Source organism: Eschrichtius robustus, chromosome 3 (assembly GCF_028021215.1).
Source record: "Eschrichtius robustus isolate mEscRob2 chromosome 3, mEscRob2.pri, whole genome shotgun sequence".
In the NCBI taxonomy this organism is placed as follows: Eukaryota; Metazoa; Chordata; class Mammalia; order Artiodactyla; family Eschrichtiidae; genus Eschrichtius; species Eschrichtius robustus.
Window position 1 is genome coordinate 107322348 of NC_090826.1, and position 15880 is coordinate 107338227.

The 15880-nt window shown below is 40.9% G+C and overlaps 1 protein-coding gene across 1 annotated transcript in view; it reads left to right on the forward strand.

Annotated features, from left to right (window-relative positions):
* Positions 1 to 337: 337 nt before the first annotated feature.
* The window catches only part of LOC137762563 (uncharacterized), a 68793-nt gene continuing 53250 nt past the window's right edge, over positions 338 to 15880 (forward strand). The window contains exon 1 of the mRNA XM_068540633.1: positions 338 to 499. The gene's annotated coding sequence lies outside the window, so the exon portion shown is untranslated. The remainder of the gene's footprint in view (positions 500 to 15880) is intronic.

A 15880-nucleotide genomic window follows, 5' to 3' on the forward strand; every position in this document is an offset into this window, starting at 1 on the left:
AGTGAGTGTGTGTGTGTGTGTGTGTGTGTGTGTGTGTGTGTGTCTGCGTGCGCAGCTAGGCCAAGCCTGCGAGCCTGCCTGTCACTGGAGAGTTTTAGTTTGCATTCAGAAGAAAGGAGGAGGGGAGACGGGGGTTGGGAGGGGGGGAGGAAAAGGTGGAGGGGGGAGGAGGGGGGGCGCGGAGAAGGGAGGGAGAATGTCTTGTTTGTGGCTTGTCAGCAATTGCTTGAGACAAGCTTCCATGTGTGAAAGCTACTTGGCATGAATGCCTGGGCCGTACCAAGTGTCACCGCAGCAAGAGGGGGAGTCAGAAGAAAAACAGATCAGACCAGAGCAGACAATAGGCCCCTAAAGTGTTCCCCCTAAGTTGCTTTGATGTTGTCCTAGTGTCTTGATACCAGGAGGCCAGGGATTGCAGGAAAAGGGTCTTTTTTGTCTTCATTCACTTTCCCCCCTCAGTTTCTGAAATGATTCTCCAGAATTTCTCCTCATAAAAAAGGTAAGAGCCCTAACAATTCCTTCTTCTGTGGCAGGCTGGTTCGCCCGTGCCTGGAAGTCGGGGTCTCATTTCTGCGCTGCTCAGGACGAGCGCTGGGGTCCTGCAATTGGAGCTCTAGCCTTGCCCCTGGAAGTCTTCGCAGGCACTCAGGGCTGGGGATGGCCCCTCTTTCTAGGGAACCCCAGTAACACGATCTGTGCTTCTGGGTTGTTGGGGGAGAAGGGGTGGATGGAGAGGGATGGGAGGAGGGTGTGAGGGTGGAGGGTGTGAGGGGGAAAAAAAGAGAGAGAGAGCAGCCTGAAAGAGAGCGAGAGAAGGGCAGAGCCCTCGTTCAGAGCAGCCCCAGCCCGGAGCCCAAGGAGGCCTCCTTGCAAGCTTGAGCTGTGCCTTCTCAGGCTGAGCAAGGGCCGTCTGAGGCTCTGCCGAGTGCCTGCAGAGATTGCACGGAGCTTTGTGTGTGCGAGTGTGCCTGTGTGCGTGTGCGTGTGTGCACTTCCCACACCCTGCCCTGGCGTGGCTCGTCGTGAAGGGGAGGTACCCCAGTCCTTACCACCCGAGCCCAGACGCTCCGAGGAAGAGCGGCATGGCAGGCTAGGTGGGAGGGCAAGAGAACTCTGCCGCCAGACAATCCAGAAACTTTTCCCGTCTCAGGGATTTCTCTGGTGGTAGGGACCGTGAAGCAGCTGTGGGCTGCCCCGTGCCTCAGTTTCCCCGGCTGTAAAATCCAGAGAGCCGACTGGGGATGCTGCATGCCTCCCTGGGATTTGGTAAAACGGAACACATAACCATTCTGTCTCAAACGCGTGGAGAAAGCTTCGAGCTAGAAATGCTGTGGAATCACAAAGTAGAAGTGTTATCATTGTTCTTGATCATCATCATCACGATAATAAAACCATCATTAAGACACCCTGAGACAAATAGACCGGGGAACACAGATCAAGTGTCTGAGCATTTCTAAGGAAACAAAAAGCCTTTTTCCACCTGTTGGCTTCTGTCCTTTTCTCTTGTGTCTTTTCGTTAGATTTATTGGCCGATTTGTACAGAGAATGGGGTGGGAGGGGTTGGGTTTTCCCCTTTCCTCCTCCTTGGTACATATTTTTTTTAAAAAGAAGGTCAATGTAACATGCTTGAGACAGAAAATATGCCTCCCGTTATAGGAGTTTATTCAAGACCTTGTGTTTTCTGGCGCTGGCAGGGCATGCAGGCACATCTATAAACTCTACCTTGGAGGTTAAAGATTTTTATTTTGGCTTTTAGAGATTAAACAAGATTTATTTACAATTGCTGTTTATCAGAGAGTAAATATCTTACTGTGTGCGTGAGGGTAAGAATGTGAAGGCTGTTTACTCGCTGGTGGTTTTGTGGATAAAACCTTTGCTTTTTAAAGTGACATCTTGAGAGACGGGAGTAGAGGACTAAAATCGGTGCCTAATAGTCAGATAAAAAATTTTTTTAAGAAAAAAAAATGTCTGCTTATTTTCTTGAATTGTGGGTTTCCCTTCCTCAGTTCTTATAACAGTGATTGTTTCAAGGCTCTCAGTTGTAGCTCTCTTTGAATTCTCTGAAGGAATTTTGCTTTCTTACCTAATTCTAGGTTTTCTGTGACTCTGCTACTTGTCCAAAAAAAAAAAAAAAAAAAATCTGTAAAAGTCTGGGAGGCTGTGCTTCCTTCCATTCTAACTGCAAATGCTTATCAGACCGACTCCCTGTGATAGCTAGAGATTGAAGCAAAGCGCCAGCCCTGGTTGAGAATATTTATGTTCTTCCCATTGAGGCCTAGAGAACCTGACTTCTGGGTGTGGGAAAGGATGAAGGGAAGGTATTAACCGGCTTGGATCTGGCAAGAAGCCACCCCTACCCCCCAATAATGTTTCATTGAACTAGAACGGAACTTCATAGTTTAGAAATTAATTGTTTTCTACTTTGTAAGCAGAAGGTCTTACCATGGTTTGTCTCTGGCAAGATTTCAGGGTCCAGATATCTTCCTAAATGGTTAGAATTTCAGAACTGCAAGGGAAAAGAAAGGTTATTCCTCAAGTTTTAAATGAGGGCACTAAAGCCCGGGAAAGATCAGCACCGATCTGAGGGGGCTCAATGCAGCTGTGGTTGCATCCGGATCACACCCTGGGGTTCAGAGTGCCCTGCGTGTTAGTCGTTATGCCATCCACCCTTACCTGGCCTCCACACTTGACTTTGCCTACCCCAGCATTGGGCCAGCCAAAGATAGGCACCTTTTGGAGTTCTTTTTGCTGTGCTCTGTTATAACAGCACACTCAGCCCTGCTCAAGGCACAAACGTGGAAAACATGTGTCCCAACATGAATTTGCATGAATTCATTCGTGTATTCATTTGTTTATTCAACTAGTATTTTAGGAGCACTTGCTATGTATCAGGCACCTTGCTGAGCACTGAGGATGTAGGAAAGAACAAGGCAGATGCACCCTTGCTCTCAGGGAGCTTGCAATCTTGGTGGTAGAATCAACGTTAACTGCATAAACAAATTAGTAATTATAAGATTGATAATATACATTGAACAGCATGCAGATACGATAATGCAGGGCATAAAGTTGTATAAGTCATTGACCTGAAGTTTGTAACTAGGCATAAGCTAACTGTCTTTTTGCCTTTGTGGTTGAGTTCTTCTTGCCCTGGCCAACTTGCATTCCGCTGGTAGCATTCCTACTCACACGGAGTCCAGTGTTTCCAAAGACAGAAGAAAATTCCCTCTCTCTCTTTCCCCCCACCCTCCTCCGCACAATACAACAGAGACGCAAATAACGTCTGCTAACCCTTTTACACTTGTACTATTAAACAAGTTCACACTCATTGTGAGCCAGCCTATATAACTGTCATTATCTGGGTGATTCACGTTAGCTATAGCCTCTGTGCACTGTTAAACCAGATGCTCATGGGCGGGGGACATGTGGTTAGTGAGGCTCTTGTCTCACTGTACTTGTTCCATAGTTCTTCCAGTTGATACGAAACACTTAGCTGCAGGCCACTCCACCGTTATCACTGTCATCTTGGAATTGCAAAGATAGTAGTGTAATGAAATGGCTTTGCCCATCCCTACCAACAAGGACACATATCTATAAAGGGAGAACATTTTTAAAATCTCTTCCATGGGTCGCCTTTTGGTTGGGTTATGAAAATCTTACTCGTTTTATGAGGTCAAAGGTAGGAGCACCCCGACACCCCACTTACGGTCTTGTTTGGAGAGAATATTTGATTGAAATGCCAGTTATTTCCTTGCAGGCAGATTTGTGTTAACGCTTGTACCACTATTTTCTACATCGTGTCTTTCTCAGTACTCAGGGGTGTTGTCTTCAATGTTGTCAATCCATTTTTTTTAGATTAATTTCATAGTTTAAAAGGAGGACAGATATGCACCCCGCCCCCCCACATAAATCATTAGGTCTGGCGCCTATACTTTGAGACCACACACAGGTTGTGTGGTCAAGTCATGTGAATAAGAGTCATTTCTACGCACCCAACATTGTTACGCAGTGAGGTTGCTGACCCACATTGTCGCAACTGCCCTGTCCGGCGCTTGGGTAGTCGCCTGCATTTGGCACCTGTGGCTGCTGCCTTCTCCTGTGAGCTGTATGACTTCATCTGCATGTATTTGATCACTTCCGAGACACTCCCCCCAACCCCGCTTGTTACTCACTGGGGAGCTGCCTTTGGGGGAGGCGCTCCGAGTTGCCTTGGAAGAGTAATCCAAAGAGAAGGGTAATCTGGGTGGGGAGTTAAGAAGTGAAGAAAACAAGAATCTGGTTGGGGAAAAGATTGAACAGAACTGGGGAGCCAGGCAGCAGTGATCCCAGTCATCCTTAACTCGGGGGGAATAAGAATGAAGACTGTGATGCTATTTTAAAAGGTACAGCGTGTGGATACTTGTATAAATAAAAGTGCTAGAGCCTCTAGTCCTACTGAAGTTAAAACCAGTACAACATGGAAGACAGTACCAAAACTCCTTGGTTACAAGCACTGCTTTTGCATGTAGTTTTATGGAAGGAAATTTTGTGGCCCCGCCCACTCCCAAAGAGACATACATATAAGATTTAAAATGGAAATTTTCTACATTTCCTTTAAGTCTTGACATTTTAATGCACTTTTTTTTTTAAAAATTTATTTATTTATTTATTTATGGTTGTGTTGGGTCTTCGTTTCTGTGCGAGGGCTTTCTCTAGTTGAGGCAAGTGGGGGCCACTCTTCATCGCGGTGCGCGGGCCTTTCACTGTGGGGGCCTCTCTTGTTGTGGGGCACAGGCTCCAGACACGCAGGCTCAGTAGTTGTGGCACACGGGCTTAGTTGCTCCGCGGCATGTGGGATCCTCCCAGACCAGAGCTCGAACCCGTGTCCCCTGCATTGGCAGGCAGATTCTCAACCACTGCGCCACCAGGGAAGCCCTAATGCACTTTAAAATGATATCGCTTAGTCCTTTCTTGTAATTAAATAACATTGTTTAGTTAAGTATATTGTTATCCTTCTGTTATATTTGAGTAAGGTTATGTGTCTCATCCAAGGACTCACAAGAACATAAGGGGCAAGATGGCCAACTGATTAAATCTCCCCATTAGATTAAATCTCTTCAAGAGTTGAAAAGCAAAGGAGTGAGGCAGTCACCAAATCACCATGATATTCAGGTCAAATATACTGTGTTGACATGGCATTAAAATAATTGCTTTAGTTTTGGCCCCCTTTTTAAAGACTGAGATTTAGAATGTTGATCAGAAGAGAGGGATCCCCAATTCTTATTTAATAATTACATGTTTTTTTACAAAGTACATTGGACCAGTTTCTGGTTTTGGTTTTGCCAATCTATGACCTAGGACTCCCCATTCTTCTTCTCCGGACCTCTTTTAGAATGAACGGGTTGGACTAAATCCTCTCTGTTTCCTTCCAGCTGCATTATTGAGTATTTCCCTGATTCTATGAATAGGATCTTCCATGAATCTGGTCTTTTGGTCACCTTACACAAGGCCCAGTTCAAGAACTATGGTTACCACAGGGGAAATGTGACTTTTGCGGATATATGGGATTAATTCCTCTACACCCAAACTATGTTGACATTTTGAAGTGAAAAGCACAATAGGAAAAAGTGGGATTTTAACTTATGGATTTTAAGAGAATTTGCCAGTCAGCATGCAGGCACATGTGCAAGGAGACTTAAGAACCATTTTCAAAAGAATCAACGATTTTGAATGCATGTCTTCCTGTATAATAAGTATGAATTTAAAATGGACGGGCACTGGGTACATCTCTTAGCTTCATCATTCTCACAGCTTTTTCACAGAAATTGTGCTGTTCCTTTTTGCATTATGCTTACATGTTGTTTTGAGGATGCAAGGGACCAGTTTAAGCAATTATAGTGTTTATGATACATGCTGTATGTTTAATGTTATGCTTTTGGGGATGACAGGACTGTTGATGATCTTTATGATATGCAACTCCTGAAGGATATTGCTGAAGACTTGCTGATAGAATGATAAATAAATAAATAAATGTATGTGTGCATATATATATATATATATATATATGATGCCTTTAGGATGTGAGTAATAAATTGCTTCTGAAATGTGGCCAAGAGTGGGACAAAGAGCGTTGAGAGTGAATGACATTTTTATTAAGCATGTTTTCTATGCGTAATTCCAAGCACTATTCATTTGAAATTGGCTAAAGCTTTGAAAAGATATAATTTAAAAAATTTACATGGTAGCTTTTAATGCAATTTTTAGAACCCCAGAGTAAATTCTTCTGCCATGTTTTAGAAATATCATCTTCCTTGTAGCAAGGGAGACCAGTTCAAGGCTGCTTTGACGATTAGTAAATCACTGACTCTCTTTGAATTGGTCTTATTTCTATCTGGAAAAAAATAGTATATAATATATAATTACTTTCTAACTAGGGAAGGGAATTTTGAAAACCACATATAATAATTTTTTCACTTATATTGTTCTTTTATTCTTGATAGCTTAAAATTTCTGACATTGGATATCTTACTTAACCTTATATAACAATCCTTGGAAGGAGATACATAAGAGAAAGACATTATTGACTTTAAAGATGGGAAACAGGAATAGGTTTGTGAAATAGTATACCGGCACGCTTTTTAGAATGTAAAAATATACTCTCTAGAAATATGTGTAGTGTTTGGTTATTGATAAATGATAAACTATGATGGAAAATAATACTCTACACATTATTGCTGTCAATCTAATTTTTAATGATATAAATAATTATCAAAAGCATTTTTATGCTATTCACTTAAAGATTCAACATGCCTCTAATCTAAAGCTCTGGAGAACTGAAATGATTTCCATGAAAACCAGAATCACTCTTTTTCTTGAAAAATAAATTCACAAACTCAAAATTAACAGTAATGGTGGTTGAAAGAAGCCAAGCCATCATTTGCTCAGAAGAGAAACTTGCGAATCTTGAGGTAGCTTTATCTTGCCTAATACTGGATATATTGGACTGTCTATTACCCTTGGGGCTTGTGTAGTTAGTATATGTTTGAGGAGGAAAATTTCACTGAGGGTCTGTGGACAAGGGACTCTTTGAATGCAGGTCAAGGGCACACTTGCTCTGAGGAGTGGTGATTTATTGTATAGAAATCCATGACATACTGGGCTGTTTAAGGCAACCATACTCTAAAGAATGCAGGATTTTAGCTCTTGTGCCGGTGCCCAGGCACCTCTGCCTGCAACATTCTTCTGCCTTGTCTTTTCCAAACCAACTCCCGCTACTCCTTTAAAACTGATCCTGGGCATTTCTTCTGGAAAGCTCCTTAGACCCAAACCACCCTACCTCTGCTCCACTGTTCCTGGGCTGGGCATTCACTTATGTGGCCCTTATCACGCTGCACTGGAATCATCTGGCTCCCACTCTGGTCTGTGGCCCCATCAAGTATTGGGGCTGTCTTTGGCTTTTGTACCCCTAATGCCTAGCATAGGGTGAAACAGAGCAGGTGATCAATAAATGTTGTTGAATGAATAAACAGTTTATATTGAAATATAGCTTCTTAATAAATTTAACTAAATACAAAAAGAATGACAGGTAAAAATCTTAAATTATACAATCTCATGTCCCACATTTTAAAAAACGGAAACTTCTTATATTAGGGTATTCACTCTTCTCCCCCTTTGCAAAGAATAAGTTACACATTCATAACGAAGTATTTTTATACCCTTGAATCCTCCTTTTTCTGATGTCCAGTTTTTCTCCCCTACAGCTTATTTGTCATGTTTCCCATTCTTGGATCTTGCGCTTCCCTTACCTAAGAGTTTATTTTTTATTTCAAAGAATCAGGTGATAAATGAGTTGGTGAAATTTGTCTTGATATTTAGGTAGTAGCTGAAGAGAACTTTCTTCTATCTCAGAACAGGGAAAATATAGAGATATTTTGGGGAAGTCGGGACAATCAGGATAGTAAGGTGAGTGACTGACTTCCAGGAATCCGCAATCGTGACCCATCTGAAACAAAGAAGGGGAACAGTACAACTTAACTTTCATCTTCTAAAAAAGGTTTTAAGTGCTGAACCCTCTAGAACAGGCATGCTGGTTGCAAAGAACTGACTCACTGAAATTTCCTCAAGAAAAGGGGTGTTCATTGTGAGGATGCTCACAGATGGAACCTGGAATCAGAATTAGAAATCTTTCAGCTACTGAAGCAGCTCTAGGGACAACTTTCTGTCTTCTATCCATCCTGTCCTCTCACTGTGTGTTTGCTTTACTTGGGCTCCTTTTGCTACCTGCTGGTTTGGTCTTCTAGCTTTATTCTGAGTAACCGCTCTCTATCTCATAGCTTTTGCTTACACGGAATTGTTGCTTCTTTGACTTGCCAAGACCCCCCATGTCCAAAACCCTACCATCTCTACTTTACTTCCTTCCTGGCTTCTTCCTTATAGCTTCTGTCCTTATAATCTTTCATATGTAGTATTCCCCGCTAATTGCTTCATTCTCTCAGAATTCCCTAATTCAGATTCCCAAGAAAGAATCCAACTCATCTTTCCATTGCCCTTCCTTACAGGACTTTAACCAGCCTGTGATTGGAGTTGCCCAAGGGTCAGAACTACATCTCTAGTCCAGGGTGTTATAGCAAAGGGAGGTGGGTGGGAACGGGGGATTGTCGTTCGGTACAAAACTGGATTGCCTTTTAGTAGGAACTATGGAAGGGCCATCTTCCCTTCCATGTAGCTGGCAACAAATGTACTTGACATGTCTATTATGAGTCCATTATGGAAGTCTAAGAAATTAAGGATAACCAGATTATTAAAAATTAAAATGTTTCATGGATGATGATTATTAAAACTGAAATAAGAAGACCGTGAGAACAAATAGCAAATTTATAACCAGGAAAGAAATTGAGAGAGGGAAGTGTATTAGAGTTAGTTCTTAATGAGTGACATCATTTCATATATTTATTAAAAACGAAAGTAGGTGAATAGTGAAAGGGAGACTATATTGGTATGGATCCCAGAGGCTAGTTTAAAAAGCAAGCATCAGGACTTCCCTGGCAGTCCAGTGGTTAGGGCTCCGTGCTTCCACTGCAGGGGGCACAGTTTCCATCCCTGGTCCAGGAACCAAGATCCCGCATCCAGCATCCTGCAAGGCATGGGGAAAAAAAGCAAGCATCATCCTGGAATTGGGGGCTAGAGGACAAATAGGAATACTAAGGTTAAGGAGTTTCCGCCTTTATTCTCTTCCTGTATTTTCTTCCTCTACTTCTCTGTTCTGTACTTGATTCCTCTTATCTTTAGTTTCTTCTGGAATAATCTGTCATCAACTAGTGATGTGACCTTGGGCTGGTTATTTATTCTCTCTGAAACTCAATTTACTCATCTGTAAAATAGGGCTAATGATTATTATTTCAATAGCTTATTATATGAATTAAATTAGATGGCATAATATATTTAAAGTGACTGGTACACATTACCTAGAATGTAATAGGTGTTCAGTCAATTGTAGCAATTATTCTAGCACACAGGAAGGAAGGAAACATTGACTAAACAATGTGCTGGGCAAAATTTTGCTTGTCATATCATTTATTCCTTATAGCAGTCCTGCAGGTCTTGTATTATTATTTCTATTTTTTATTGAGGTACAGGTACAGTATTATATAAGTTTCAGGTGTTATTTCTACTTTATGAATGAGGATACAATAATAATACTTAATGGAGTATTTGCTATGTGTAAAGCACTGAGCTAAACCCTTCCATGTGTTGTCATATTTAAACCAAGATAGGTGCTATTCATGTCTTCATCTCATAGTAGAGGAAACTAAGGTCTAGAGAGTTTAACTTGCCCAAAGTCATACAACTAGTAAGTGACAAATCAGAGCTTGTGTGTAAGTCTATCTGAACTTAGGTCAGTCTGACTCTAAAGTTTTCCAAAATCACAGAGTTGATGAATGTGAGTGTGACTAAGTCAAGATTCAGGTCTGGTTTAGGGCAATAATTCTGCAGTTCACTACCAGAGAAACATGCTGATTGATGAAGAACAGTGGTAGCCATACACACACTTATGCTGCATCTGAATCTGAGTGCCGTGATTAGACAGCAAGGGCAAATTTTGGAAAGGGTTCAAAGGGAGAATTTTTTTAATAATTAGAATATGTCAAAATAAGGTCTCTCAGACCTGGTGAAATGATTTAACAAACATGTGTTGAATGTCTATTGTGGGTCAGGCAGTGAAAAATAGTCTTGACACTGTGGAAATGCAAAATGCATAAGGCTGAATCCCTCTCTTTAAGGTGCTTTCATTCTGGTGGAGGGAGATAGATGCTCACGCAACAAATGATAAAGCATATAGCAATGGATCGAAGGACTGTGGAATCAAGAGAGAGAACATTAATTTGGTGGTGAAGGGAATGGTGGTGGAAGGAACTTGGGAAGGCTTCATGATGGAGATGGCATTTGCAATGGTCTGTGAGGGGACGAATATCAAAGTACTAGAAGGCTTCTATAGCTTCCTTTTTCTTCACGTCAAGGGTTTTATAAAGGGTGGTATAAAGTAGCTAACTACTGTGGTAATATATTGTCAGATAATAGAGTTTTCAAAGATTAGGCTCTTTGACTAAAAGTGGAGAAACATATACTCTGATTAATCATAGAGAATAAACAACAAGGTCCTACTGTATAGCACAGGGAACTATATTCAGTATTCTGTGACAAACCATAATGGAAAAGAATATGAAAAAGAATGTATCAATATATATATGTATAACTGAATCACTTTGCTGTACAGCAGAAACTAACACAACATTGTAAATCAACTAAACTTCAATTAAAAAATGTTTTAATAATTTAAAAAATTAAAGGAAAAAATCATAGAGGCATATTGGCATTTTTCTGGTCTATACTTATCTATATTTTTATTGAAGGAATCATAAAATGGAATCCTCTATTCTGTGCATCCTCAGTTGGGGATCTATAGTTGTCCAGCAAACCAACAAGGGCCTGCAAATCCCTCCAATGGCCAAATGGTACACCAGTATCAGTTCTCAGCTGTATTGAGTGGTATTAAGTAGTACTAAGGTACCGGTAGATAGGTCATTTATCCATCTACACTTCGATTGGAGATTTTTCTCTGTAATTGGGACTTCCCAATTTTCCTTACATGCAATACCAGGATTTCTGGAATTTTTTTGAGACATCCTAATTTAAAACATTCTGTCTTGTCTCCATAAGTATATTCATGATTGGTAGTCTATGTGTTCTGATTGTTATTTCAGGTTGTTAATTAAATGGAGTTTCCACATCTTAATCCTGTTTAGAGAGGCCAAGTAGACATCTTCTGCATACGTACCTTATCCACTTGCAGTGAGAATGTCCATACTTGTCTTTACGCTGTGAGGTAGAAACCCAGCTAAGATCTATTGTTTTGATTTATTTTGGTTCTTTGCTCAAGTCCCCTTTTCCCAAGCTCTGTCAATGGACTTTATGCTCATCTTTTTTTCAAGGCCTGGCTCAAATGTCACAAAGTCCTCACAAAGTCTTTCTCAATTCCTAGAGCCTGAGAAATCTCTCCAGCTCCATGGTGTCCATGTTACTTGTACTTTTCTTGGAATGATCATAATAGCTATACACATGTGTTCACTATCACAAATCCCTTAACAGGTAATAAACAAGAGGACAGGGCCTTAGGTTCTATTCACCAATGTGTCCCTCAAAATACCCAACAGGGTCCCAGCCTTACAAGTGGTTGGTGCTCAGAGGTGTTTATTGAACTGAACTGAGTCGAATTCTTGGCTTCGTTGGATTGGCTTTGGGTATGGTTAACACTGATGTCCGAGCCCCAGTTCCCTTTTAGAAAAGAAATGTTGCTTTAAAAAAAAGTATCATCTTACTGATTTTAGAATGAAAGAAACCATGTAATATAAACAGTTATTGTAATTATTATTAATAAGCATTATTAAAATAGCATGAACTGATAGGATTACTTCCTTCAGGCTTGGTAAACAAACTGGTCTTTTCCATCTCCAGTATCTGTGATTCCTTGAAATTTTATGTAGACAAGTACACGCTAATGTACACTGGAAGGAACAATTGAAACAGCTCATACTCACTGATGGGCTCTGAATTACTCTACTTGTAAGTGCTCAGGAAAAAGATCTCGGATTCATTGTGGATTGCTCAATGGAGACATCTGCTTGCTGTGCAGCCATAGTCAGAAGAATGAATGAGATATAATAGGCTGTATTAACTTTGAGAATGGGATAAAGAATAATGCAGAAAATAATATAGTGCACATAATTTGGCATTGACTATTTCTGTAATTACAATAAAACACTTTAATGATATACATTGATGTTATGACTTCACCTTAAAATCAGAATTCGGCATTGGGTCCTTTCATTTCAAAGAAAACAAAGCAGAAATAAAAAGGATCCAGAGAAAAACAACAGACTGTCTCCAAGACATACAAGGGATTTGCCTGTAATGAGAAACTGAAAAGACAAGGACATTTTAATTTGGATAAAGGGGGGAAAATGACATTGTATAAATTTATTTAAAATTAATGAAAGTTTCAGAAAATTGCTAGAGCTAGCTTCTGATTATCCCTGGTAATGGAGGTCAGAGATAGGCAGGATAATTGAAATCCTTGATAATCTCCAACCCTCATTTTAGCTATTAGTTGCAGCATCCTGTCCTATGAAAAGTTTTAACAGATGAATAAATACAAGACATAGCAGCCCATGGTTTGTCAACTAAATGGCTCATGAGAAAGACAGTCTGGGGTGTTGGGAAGCACACAGAATTTGGAATAAGGTGAGCAGGGTTCTATTTTATCATTTCTGTTTATCATCTGTACAACCTTGAGTGATATGCTTAACTTCTATGAGACCCAGTTAGTTCCCTCATCTGTAAAATGAAGGATCTGTAAAATTACGGGTTTGTTGGGAGAACTAAATAAGCTAGTGGAGGTGGTTGGTGAGTGGTAATGTATGAATTTGAGAGCTGGTTGTCAAGTGCGCCTGCTTTCCTACTTGTCTTGCCCATCTCAAGAGCAGACATGGCTCCCAGCACCTGGGGGCTTACACCACACCTTCCCTTCTCTTGAATCTTCTACTGCTTGTGCTCGTGGCAGGAGATTTTAGAAGAGGTATGCAACATTTCCATCATCTCCAGAATCATCTGCAGCATGCCTATTCCCTTGCTCCCAGAAAGCCTTAAGATAATTTTGCATCTGTTTTTATTAATGCCTGATTATTTAAAGGTCATCTCCGGTAATTTTCTCAATAGCCCTTTGAGGTGCATACTGCAATTATCCTCACCTTCCAGATGCAGACGCTGAGGCACAGACAGCTTGCTTAGAGACAGATAATAATGACAGAATAAAGAATCAAACCTATGCTAACTTGCCTCTGGGTTGATTTTAAAAGTCTAAAAACAGACTCATGTGACAGTACCTGCCCTGGAGAGTGACTGGCTTTTCCTCATTTCCCTAGGAACTCCTACTCTATCCTCGGGCACACAGTTCAGTACTCACCTCCGTCATAGAGCCCATCCTAAGCCCTCTCCTCCCTTGGAAGAAGTCATCTTGTCTACCTGCACACCCTGTATTATAGCTCTTAACAGGCTGTTATGTTAACAACAGTAGAAACCCTTATACCCTATTCAGTTAATAGTTGCTGACTTAGCTGAACAAGTTAGTTAAAGCAAGAATCATACAAAATGATGGAATCATTCCTTAAGCCTTTATTTCAACTTAAAACATCCCTCAAGTTTTTGATGTAGGGCCAAGGCCTGTCTTTTGAGTTTAGGGCCTCCCACTAGTGCTTTGCATCCTACTTCTCGTATAAGCCACACCTCCGAGGCTTTCACAATCATTTTGTCTCAGTTTCTTTAAAGTGGAGCGAGATCTTAAAGACATTTTGTGAGACAATCCGATTTTTCCAGATTTAATGATGTTTTACAGTTGGCTCTCCCACGCCTAAGTTGAGAGTACATTTTCAGTAACTCACCTTTTATGTGCCTTTCCCAAACATTCAACTTGGATCTTATAGAAACAACTTATCCCTTTTGCACTCATATTTCATTACTTTAAGTAACTTTAATTAAATTGTGTAATTACGATAATAGGAAGAACTAGCATAAACAACTCTGGGAACAAACAGATTGGCTTCTGGTGAGCAGACAACTCCACAGGTGGGAGTAGCAGGGTGCAGGCCTGCTAGAGGAGCCACTACTGGCTGTGATCACGCAGCATGTCGTGGGCCTTGTCTTTACATTTGCAGAGGGAATGGAGACCACAGATTAGTCAGTTCAGTGTCAGCCACTTAAGAGAGCCCTGGCTCAGTATGGCTTCTGTTCCATGTCTGGCCTAGAAGATGAATACCTTGAAGGTCTAGCTTTTATCTTTCTGGTTAGTTCCAGAACCTAGCACAGTGGTGGGTGTATAGTGGGCCCTCAATAAACGTTGATAAACTAGCTAACTGACTATACCATCAAAAACAAAACTCAGCTTTGCCACTGCACATCTTCTGGTGAGGGTCCTAAGCACCAATCCACTGGGCAGAAGTTGGATTAGAGAGAACGAGCTAGCAAATGAATTCCTAATATTGCTGTAAGATGAGATGATATATCACCATTAACTAGTAAAATGGAAGGCAGCTATAAAGAAGTGAATTTTGTGTAATATGTAATTAACCCAGGTTACTCACCAACACAAAATAATAGTGAGACAATACACTTGATAACATCTTATAAAGGATTAGATAATATTCTTATATGAGGAAAAATCCACATTTACAACCACAGTATTTGACTACAAAAACCTCTCTGATGATTATGTTCTGGACCAGCTGGGTCAAGAAAAAATTTCCCTGACTGATGTATCCTTGCAGCATTGAGTTTATTATATTCTTCTTGTGACAATGTAAAGCATCTTGAATTGAGCACCAGAAGAGGAAAGAAGTCAGAGCTGAAGGATATTAAACTTGATGGTAGGTTTTGGAGAAGCGGGTAGAGTGTTGGTGATGGCAGGGATATCCTCTTTCCTAAGATAAAGTGGGCAAAAACATTTAGCCTTATGCTCAAAAAATGTGTGAAACAAAATAAACTGAACAAGCACAGTTGGAAAAGTACAGAAAGTTTTTATGACAAGGAAATGGGATGAGAAAGAGTATATATATACATATATAGTATATGTGTATGTGTGTCGAGTAGAAATAACCCTCCACAGGATCTGGTGTAAACCTTCTCATTAATTTTTTTAAATTAATTTTTAATTAATTAATTTATTTTTGGCTGCGTTGGGTCTTCGTTGCTGCGCGTGGGCTTTCTTTAGTTGCGGCGAGCAGGGGCTACTCTTCATTTCGGTGCGTGGGCTTCTCATTTCAGTGGCTTCTCTTGTTGCGGAGCACGGGCTCTAGGCGCCTGGGCTTCAGTAGTTGCGGCATATGGGCTCAGTAGTCGTGGCTCGTGGGCTCTAGAGCACAGGCTCTGTAGTTGTGGCGCACGGGCTTAGTTGCTCTGCGGCATGTGGGATCTTCCCAGACCAGGGCTCGAACCCGTGTTCCCTGCATTGGCAGGCAGGTTCTTAACCCCACTGCGCCACCAGAGAAGTCCCAATATATATTATATGTGTGTGTGTGTAGAGTAGAAATAACCCTCCATAGGATCTGGTGTGAACCTTCTCATTAATTTTCTGTATTGAGAATCTGTAGGCCAATTCCAATAATTAATTCTTGAGGCCCTCCCTTCTCCTCAAGAGGTTTTGAAGCAGTTGTCTAGAAAAGGAAGAATGGAATTAACACTGTATTGGGCACTCATTGTATGCCAGTTATTATGCTAAGTGCTTAATATATTTGAGCATATGCCTTTGAATATAAGTTGCAATTGATTTTTGTAAGATCCACATTACTTTATGTGA